Here is a 9455-nt window from a genome sequence, read left to right on the forward strand (position 1 = left end):
ATTTCACAACTGTGTTACCATTGGTAGGAGCATTGGAACTGCGAACAACATTCTTCTTCAAAGGCTCATTATCTTCCACGATGATCCCTTGTCTGATGGCATCCTCGATTTGAACCCCCATTTCATGAAACTCTATAAAGGTAAATAGAGGTAGAACAATCATCTTTTGCAGCAACTTGCCATGCAAATTCTAAACAATCATTCTTATTTGACCCTTCTCGAAAGGTCTCGTGGTCCTCATCGAGGTTTTGGCCCTCCATCTTGTCACACATGCAGAGAAACACTCCTTCAGCTCTTAATGGGTTTCCTCGAGATCACGAGTTGTGATCTTAATCTGTGTATTGTAAGAGTATTGAGCAACGAAGGCTTCGACCATCTCCTTCTAATTCTGTTTAACAAAATCTTTCAACTTAGCATACCAAATGGCCGTTATACTTAACATGGTGCAACCAAAGAGAGATAGCTTCTGTGGACTAGTTAAGCCCATTGACCGCAAGATATTAGAAAACAATCGCAAGTGGACCATCGGATCCCCGGAGCCGTCAAAACAATCAATATGTGGCATTTTAAACTGATCTGGCAATGTAACAGCAGAATCAGTATATCCATCCTCTATGTCCGGGATGGAGTTAACCCCTTGTGCTCTCTTGAACTACTTCTCTAATTTGTTGACTTTGAGCGCAGTTGGATTGACTTCGAATTCAAATGGTGCCTCGGTCTAATAAACCGGTGCTTTGGAAACTTGTGCTGGAATTGGCTCTGTTGGATTGCCCTGGTTTTCTTGGACATTAGTAGTCTGAACAGTGGCACCGGGCACATAGATAGCTGCGGTGAGGACATGTGATGCAGTGGCCGCTGTTGGCTGCGGTTGTTGTTGTTGTAGCCTGGTTATAACCTCGGCCTGACGGGTCGTAACCTTGCTTGACAGACTGTATCATGCTGTAGTGTCTCGACTGTCTATTGTAGATGGTGTATCAGTTCTTTCATACTGGCTGGTGGATACTGTGTCATTGGAATAGGTGACTGGTCTTGTGCTGGACTGGAAGTAGATGACTGTTCCTGAACCGAATTAGACAAGGTGTACAATTTCAATAAATGCAAACCTCCTTTCTATCATAGATTGATCAAGAGAAGTGGTTGACTTTGGAAACTTGAACCATTTCATCACTAGCAAGTATGAAATGCCTCAAGTTTCCATGTGTTCAATTAACGCCTGATTGAACACCAAATTACTTACTATCTTGCATCATTTTTAGTCCCCATTTTATTACTTCATTTCAATTACCAACATTTCTTTAACCAATTGAGTCCAAAAGTGATCTTTAAGTCCTCTAATGGAAAGAAATACCAAACAAAGTGTTGTTTTAGGCATGAGAGAAGTGTCATGCCGTTGGTAATGAACCCCCAAAGGGATTAAATCAGTAGGCACAATACCTCAATCTCATGCTTAAACAAACAAGTAGCTTGAAACAACTTTCAAAGCAAAGAAAAGTCCAAGAAATGAGGGAGGTTGCAGAGGTGATTAGAGGTGATCACAAGTATGGAAAGTAAGAAATAAACACTATCAACTCAAATAGGTTGGTGGTTAAGGCCTAAACTACCAAGCCTACGAGGACCATTACACTACAAACATGTTATACAAAGCTAAAATGCAATGAACAACTAAAAACAGTGCTAAAATAGTCCAAAAAAGTGCTAGAATTTAGATAAAAATAGCTAAAAGACTAAGCCAAAATAATGGAGAATTTAAGCTAGTAAATAAGCCAAAGGAGGGGTGGCTAACCCCTCCATTTTTTTGGGACCTCAAAACATGATTTTTAGCCTCTGAAAAACTCTAAAATTCAGTGGTAAAAAGCTCAAAAAAAGTTAAGAAAAGAATGGGAAACACAAGGGCAAAAGCTTAGAGAACAACGTTCAAAGAAGGGTGGTTAACCCTCCACCTTTGGTAGCTTTACACCACAAGTTTCAGTCCATAAAAATAGTGAAAAAACAGCCCAAAAATAGTAAGAAAAGATAGGAAATAAGTCGTGTAGAGATGCCTAAAATTATACCTCTTGAAACAAGGTAACTCTTTTGTTCACAAACCATAAAGCTTACATTCTCAAGAGCTGAAATTTGGATCTAATAATCTTAGCAAAGAGAGCTCCAATATTGGTTTAGGAAGTGTTTGGGTAAGGTGTGTGTGTTGCAAGATAGAGATAGAGAGAGAATTTCAAGTTTTAGCCCTTTTGGAATTTTTTGTAACCTAAAAACAAGAGGAGAGGCCTTGTATTTATAGAAAAACAGCCTCTCAGGTTGGAAATATTTGTATAAGAATAGCTAGAGCTTTTGGGGGACAGCTGACAACAAATATCTGGGTTTTACACAAGTGGCCGGCATGCCAGAAGTAGCGGCCGACCAGCCACAAATAGTGGGCTGCGGGCCACAAAAATCTACTTCTATGCCCGACTTCAAACGGGCATATCTCCCTCATCCGGACTCGGTTTTAGGTCATTCTTGAGTCTAAATTGAATCCCTGGAAGTCCAATTTCCAATGGTGGTGGCCTCATATCTAAATTCTAAGTTTCCAAAGAGATATTGCTATTTTAGTAAAGGCTGCTCATTTTTTTCCTAATGGATTGATGCCCAACTTCTCTTCCAACTAGGTTTCTTTCCTCCCCTCCTATTTTCTCTAACTCCAAACCTCTAAATAAGATGTTTTAAAGATTTTTTTTTCAAATATTTCACATCTCTCTCATTTATTTCCACTTTGTCCTTGCTCGGTTTACCGAAAAGTGCAATTTTTAATGAAATGCAAGCCTCGGAACATCGTAGAAACATTTGGAAAAATATTTTGAAAGAGAGGGTTTTAAGGTCTAAAATAGTTTTGGTCCAAAAATGGGATTTAAGGTTGGGATTTAGAAGCTCTTCTTGCTGAAGAAATCGAACATTTGTACAGTATAACTTTCATCATCGAGTGATCAACCTCAGGCGCCCAAGTCTTACGGGTGGCCAAAAATGGGGTGTCTACAGGTACAAATATAGGATGAAGACCCTTGCAAGATCTTAACAGTCATTGGTTGTTTTTCCTTCTTTTGTTTCTTGAAAGATTTTGGTCAATGATTTGCTATCCAGTGATTTGTATCTTCTTCTATAAAATTCGAGCTCAAAGTCTTTTGGCCTTGCATAGGATTTGGTACTGATGCTGTCTTGTCCACAGTTGATACCAAATATGAGCCTCATATCACTGTTTCTGACTTTCATTTCCTTTTTTCCAAGTATAAATGTTTTTTTTTTTTTGTAAAGTGTTGTCATTTCTGCAACAATAAAATTGTAGCATTTGCACCAAGAGGCCTTCAGTTTTTGTGTTGAGGAGAGAACATTTATGATGACCCAAAAAGGGGATTTTTTTGCAGCTCAGTCTTTTGGGCTTTTGTGAATTTGACCCCCTTCAACAGGCTTTACCGTTCTGATGTTGGAACAATAATTAAATTGTTGGACTCTCTTTGCAGTGACTGTTTGTTTGTGTTCTTTAGCTGCCTTTGTTCGTTGCGCTTTTGAATTCTTTTCTTTGGTTGCCTTTATTTTAGGGAATGCTCCTTTTTTTTTTCCTTTGGATGTCTTGGTTTGTGTTCTGGAAGTTGATGTGCTTTCTTGGAGCTTTCTTTTTTTTTGCTAGAGGAGCTTCTTGTTTTTTTTGTTGGCATTCTTTTGTTTTATTTTGTTTTTGTTTTTGTTTTTGTTTTGTTTTGTTTTTTTTTTTTTTTTTTTTTTGTGTGGTTAGAGTAGTGGTTGGTGTTTGTTGTGTATGTGTGGTGTCTGTGATGTAGTTCTTGGGCTTTTTCTTGTAAGTGATATAGTTGTTTTGTGGGTTCTTTTGGTTGTTTTTGGTGATGGTGGTTGGGTTTTTTTGTAGAGGGGGAGATGTTGGTGGCTTTTCGGTGGATATGGGTGGAGTGTCAAAAGGGAAGATACGTAAATCCCTGATTGAATGTTTTGGGCATACGGGTTTGCTTTTCCAATACGTTCCAACAATTGTTTCTGAAAAAAGGAAAGCAAAAGCAGGACATGAGTAATATAGTTACAAAACTGTATAATTTGGCAGTTTTATTTGTAGTTTAATATTAAGTTTATGTATTTGGTGTTAATAGTTACAAAACTATATAATTTGACAGTTTGATTTGCACTTTATAATAAGTTTGCCTATTTGTTGTGAATAGTGATGAAATTGTGTAATTTTGCAGTTTTATTTGCAGTTTGAATAAATTTAAATATTTAATTTTTGGGTAATTAAACTGTATAATGTTTCAGTTTTATAAACACTAGTTGAGAATCAATGAACAACAAGAACAGTCTATTGCATTTTGTAATCAAAGAAGAAAAAAAGAAACAACAACAAGATGAAGTATTCAATGAAATGTAACAACAATAAGAAGAATATATTAACAACATGAACAAGTAACAAGAACAAGAATAAGAAGTTGGATGTGTAAAAACAGAGATTATTATAACAACCCTCACCACTGTTTACCGATTGATTACTGATTACCGTTAAACTGAGACTAATTATGATAAGTAATTGAATCGACTGCAATACTGAACTGACTGACCGAAATCTGGAACTGAATTGATTGAGTACATCTGTTTAATTGTATGTCTATCTGTTGCCTGTTTGATTATCTGTTTGTGTATTTATGTTCAAACTGCAAATTGAAAGCCTTATCAACGGCCGAATCTAAAATTAATTAATGTTCTATGATCCTTAGAATTTATGCGATTTTATGGCATATTTATCTGAAATGTGATTTAAGTATGATTAAATTAGATTAAAATAAGCTAAATTGCATGAGTTGGTTTATTCACCATTTTGCCACCACTAGCGGGCCACTAGCTTAGCACTTTTGAGACTCATTCCTTTGTATCAAAACACATTTCATCAGCCATTTTGTTGAGCTCAACCGAACTAGAGAGAGAGAGTTAGGAGAGAGTGTGATTTCATCTCTAATTGGCTTGGAAACTTGGTAGAAGTGAAGGAATTGAAGAGTAATTTGCAAACTTGAGCTTATATTCTCATAATTGAAAACATAAGGTAGAGCTCTTACCTTCTTAGTTATGAATTGAAGTATTTCTTGCATGGTTTAGAGCAAAGTTGAAGACTAGAGCCAATTTATGGCTCAAATTGTTGTGTTGAAGCTTAATTGTTGCATGCATGTATATATATATTGAAGTTATGAGGTTGTAGTTCATAATTTCTCACATGCATGTCCATGTTTTGAGAGTAGACAATGATTTCATCTTGATTTCATAAGAATTGGCTCATTAGAGCAAGTATTGGAAGCTTTGAATTAGTTAAATTCAGGCATGTTTGCATGTTCTTCATATTCATGAAATTTAGTTTCAATTTGGGCTCAATTGATCTTCTTTTGGGGCTTTGATTTTACATTTGAGATTTGAATCATGTTAAACTTTGAGTTTTGGAATGTTTTCTAGAAAATTGGCCCAAATAGTATGGTTTTGATGCATCTAAAGTTGAATTTGAGCTTGAGGTTCAAATCTGGGAATTTTAGATTTTGAACTCACGCTCGAGCGGGGTGACTGGCGCTCGAGCGTGGAAATCGTGCTCCCAGCATTTTGTTCTATTTTTGAGTCAGCTCAAGCGGGGTAATTAACGCTCGAGCGGGACCTTGTGTCTTACGCTCGAGCGGGTGTCGAGCGCCCAATCGAGCGTGAATTTCACTTATCCAGCACTTTTGACTGTTTTGCAGAACGCTTGAGCGGGTAAGTCTACGCTCGAGCAGAAACCTTTGTCTGCATGTTCGCTCGAGCAGAGTAACCTATGCTCGAGCGTGACCCCTATTTTCTGAAAATGCTTTTAAAGGGCATCCTTGCATCCTCATTTCATCCTAGGCATTCCTAGGCCTAGTTTAAGGCATCTTAATGAGGATATTGATATAGAACCACACCGAGTCTAAGTAGGGACTAAGTCTTTGTTTCCCGAATGTGCACTTAGTGTGTGTTCATCCTGTAAACTGTGTAGGGTTGGCATCCGAGGACGCGCTCTAGCTTAACTGTAGCCCAGAACTCTGTGAGTAACAACTGTGTAAAGATATGTTCAAAGATGAATATTTTCTGACTGTTAACTGAACTGCTTTCTGAATTGTTACTGTTAACTGAATGAATGTATGTCCTTTATTCTGAACTGTATTGTGGCATCCTTAGCAACTACTGTTATTGTTACTGCTACTGTTACAGAGATCTCTGTCGGTTCCCATGTGGAACCACTACTGTTTACTGTTATGATGGCCATCATTGACTGCTAGGTCTTTTAAGACCTACTGTTTACTGTACTGCTATGCTAATGGATATACCACATATGACTGTTACGACTGAATGATTGAAATACTGATTTAATGAACTGTTTTCATTACTGTAAGGACATTCATTCTTAACCTTTTTACGCATTATGTTATTCATTGGGCTTTAGCTCACTGTTTATATATATATATATATATATATATGTAGGTGTACAGGCACCAGACCGGAGCTAGGAGCGTGGGTTAGACTCCCTTTTTGTCAAGCCAACCACTGTGCCTCACTGCGAGGTTCCGAGCCTGCCAAGCTTTGGCTTAGGGGTGTTTAATTTCCTCCGTCTGTCTCTGCATCTGTTTTGTAATAACTATATAGACTGACAACACTGTACTGTACTGTCCAACAGGGATTAAGTCCCTGTTCTGATCGACTGTAAATATTGTACATACTGTTTTGTATTGTTCATGTATATATGTATGAAAAATCTTTTTGCATACAGACTGTCACAGCTCATTGGACACTGTTTATTTACTGTTTTGGCTTCTGCCATGCCCTTGTACTCTGTATTATTGTCTGACTGTTAAGCATTACTGGTCGGTTACAGTGCTAAACCCATAGGGGCGGGTTTGGGTCGTGACAATTATGTGTAAAAACAAGGGATTATATAACTATAATGTGTAAAAACAGAGGATCGTGTTTTGTAACATTTGGTGAAAGCGCATAATCTAAGCAAGAATAAAATGAAAAAGACATCTACAATTGTAGGTAGAATGTATAAAAATAGGGTTGTTGTCCATTGTATTTTGTAATTAAAGAAAAAAACAAACAACAACAATAACAACAAGAAGATGAAGTATTCAATGAAACTGTAACAATAATAAGAACAATATTTAATAATAAGAACAAGCAACAACAACAAGAATAAGAAGTTGAATGTGTAAAAATAGGGATTATGTTTAGAAAAAGGGTCCAATGTGTAAAAATAGGAGATTATATGACTAGAATGTGTAAATACAGGGGTTGTGTTTTGTAACATCTGGTGAAACTGTTTAATCTAAGTAAGGATAAAACGAAAAAGAGATATAGAATTGTATATAGAATGTGTAAATACATTGAAAATATGTAAAATGTGTTTAAACACAGGTTTGTTTATGAAAGTGTTGTTGAAACAATATGATGTATATAGAATATTGAAGAATAATTTACAAATTTTAATGAAAAATAAAATCTAGGTTTTTCGAAGTGAGATCTTACTTTTTTCCCCAATTTTTGTGAATCGAAAGTGAGAAACTATGAAACTTCTTTAGTGTGGTGATGGTGCTTGAACGTGATGGTTCTTCGTATTGTTGCGAGTCGCCGATTGGAGAAGATAAAGGGTTTGTGTTTTGGATAGGGTTTCAGAGGTAGTGGAATTGAACAGTACAGCGATGAAGGACTGGGAATGCAGAATCGAGCGACGGAGATGTGACAGTGGAAGGGTCAGAGTGGTGTGACATGATCGTGGGTAGCGGTTGCATGCATGTAAACTGGGGGATATGTGAGGGTTTGTTCGTCTAATTGTTAATTTGAGAATTTAATGGAGTATTGAATTTGTTTTTGGTCTAAATGGGGTGTGATATGTTGTGTTTAGACCTTTGGGTCAGTTCTCCTTTATTTTATTTTTTATATATATATTGGTTAGGCCGAGGTTAAGGCTGTTGGAGTGGGTTTGCATGAGATCTGTATTCCTAGGGTTGCGTCTGCCACTTATCTATTTATCTAGTATTTAGTCTAGTAGTACTAAATAAAAATGGAGGAATTACTTAATAGTGGAATAGAGAAAAAAAATTACAAAAATATAGAAGGTGTAAGTAATTTTATGAGGAGGTGTAAGTAAAAAGCTGTGGAGTACAAATCTCACTTATAATTTCTTTTTATTATCCAATTGATACCTAATTCCCTCAATAAAAATCATGAAAAAAAAACACATAATATATTAAAATATTAGTTATTTTAATAGACAATATCGCTACATTTACATAATTAATTTCGTTTGAATGTATATAATTGAGACACTAACCGAGAAAAATCTAACTAAGAAAAAACTAATTGAGACTCTGATTGAAAAGAAACTCTCATTTTAAAATTTCTTCCCGATTAGAGTATCAATTGTTTATATTTAAACGGAGTGATACTACATACACCAATTAGTATACTAGCAGTGTATTAATACTAGTTATGGCATTATTATTAACCCTACTTATTAATAACATCATAAATACTAAAAATCTCTTAAATTGTATCATATCATTAATTGATATATTAATTAATACACTAATTAATGCATATCACATTATTCATTTAAACGGGGAAAATTGTGTGATAAATCATTCCACTTTAATTTATTTAGTTGGCTACTTCCTTTCCTCTCTGTTGATTGTTATATAGCTTATTTCCTCATTTCTGGTTATCTCTCTATCTATTTTGATCGCGTTAACTCAGTCACACACATACATACAGAAATATATATCGAGAGAGGGAGAGGGAGAGAGAGAGAGAGAGAGAGAGAGAGAGCGAGTTGAATTGAATTGAATTGTTGACGGAAAAGGGTTTGAAGATTGGGGGTGGTGGGTGGGACAAAGATGCGAGGACGATGTGGAAGGAGATTGGTGATAGAGAATTCGACAAGCTCAGACCTAATTTGTTCACCAATTGCATTAGATCCACTCGACTCTCCTCTCTCCAACTCTCCAACTACAAAGATATCATCTCTCCTCACCGAGGCTCCGTCAACTCTCTTCAGGTTTTCTCTCTCTCTCTATCGTTCTGTATCTGTGTAGGTCATGCACTGCAAGTTATCTGATCCGTCTACTCTGTCTGTTTGCTTTGGAGCCATCTATGAGTAATAAATTAGTAAAACTATGTTCAACTTTATTTATTTTTCTGTATAATGTAATAAGATCTGTTTTCTGAATTGCTATCTGAAATGCTATTTGTGAATCATGAATGAATGTCCATTTTTCTGAAATGTATTTGTGAAATTCATAGTTCACATGGCCCTCACTCGGGGGTAACAATACCGTGACTGATATGCACGTGTCCCTCGCCCAAGGGTTACAATACTGTGGCTTATGCTCACGTGGCCCTTGCCCGTTGGTAACAATACCGAGGCCTATATTCACGTGGGC

The sequence above is a fragment of the Camellia sinensis genome, unplaced genomic scaffold, assembly GCF_055761805.1.
Source record: "Camellia sinensis isolate YWXY unplaced genomic scaffold, ASM5576180v1 Unanchor3, whole genome shotgun sequence".
Classification (NCBI taxonomy): Eukaryota; Viridiplantae; Streptophyta; class Magnoliopsida; order Ericales; family Theaceae; genus Camellia; species Camellia sinensis.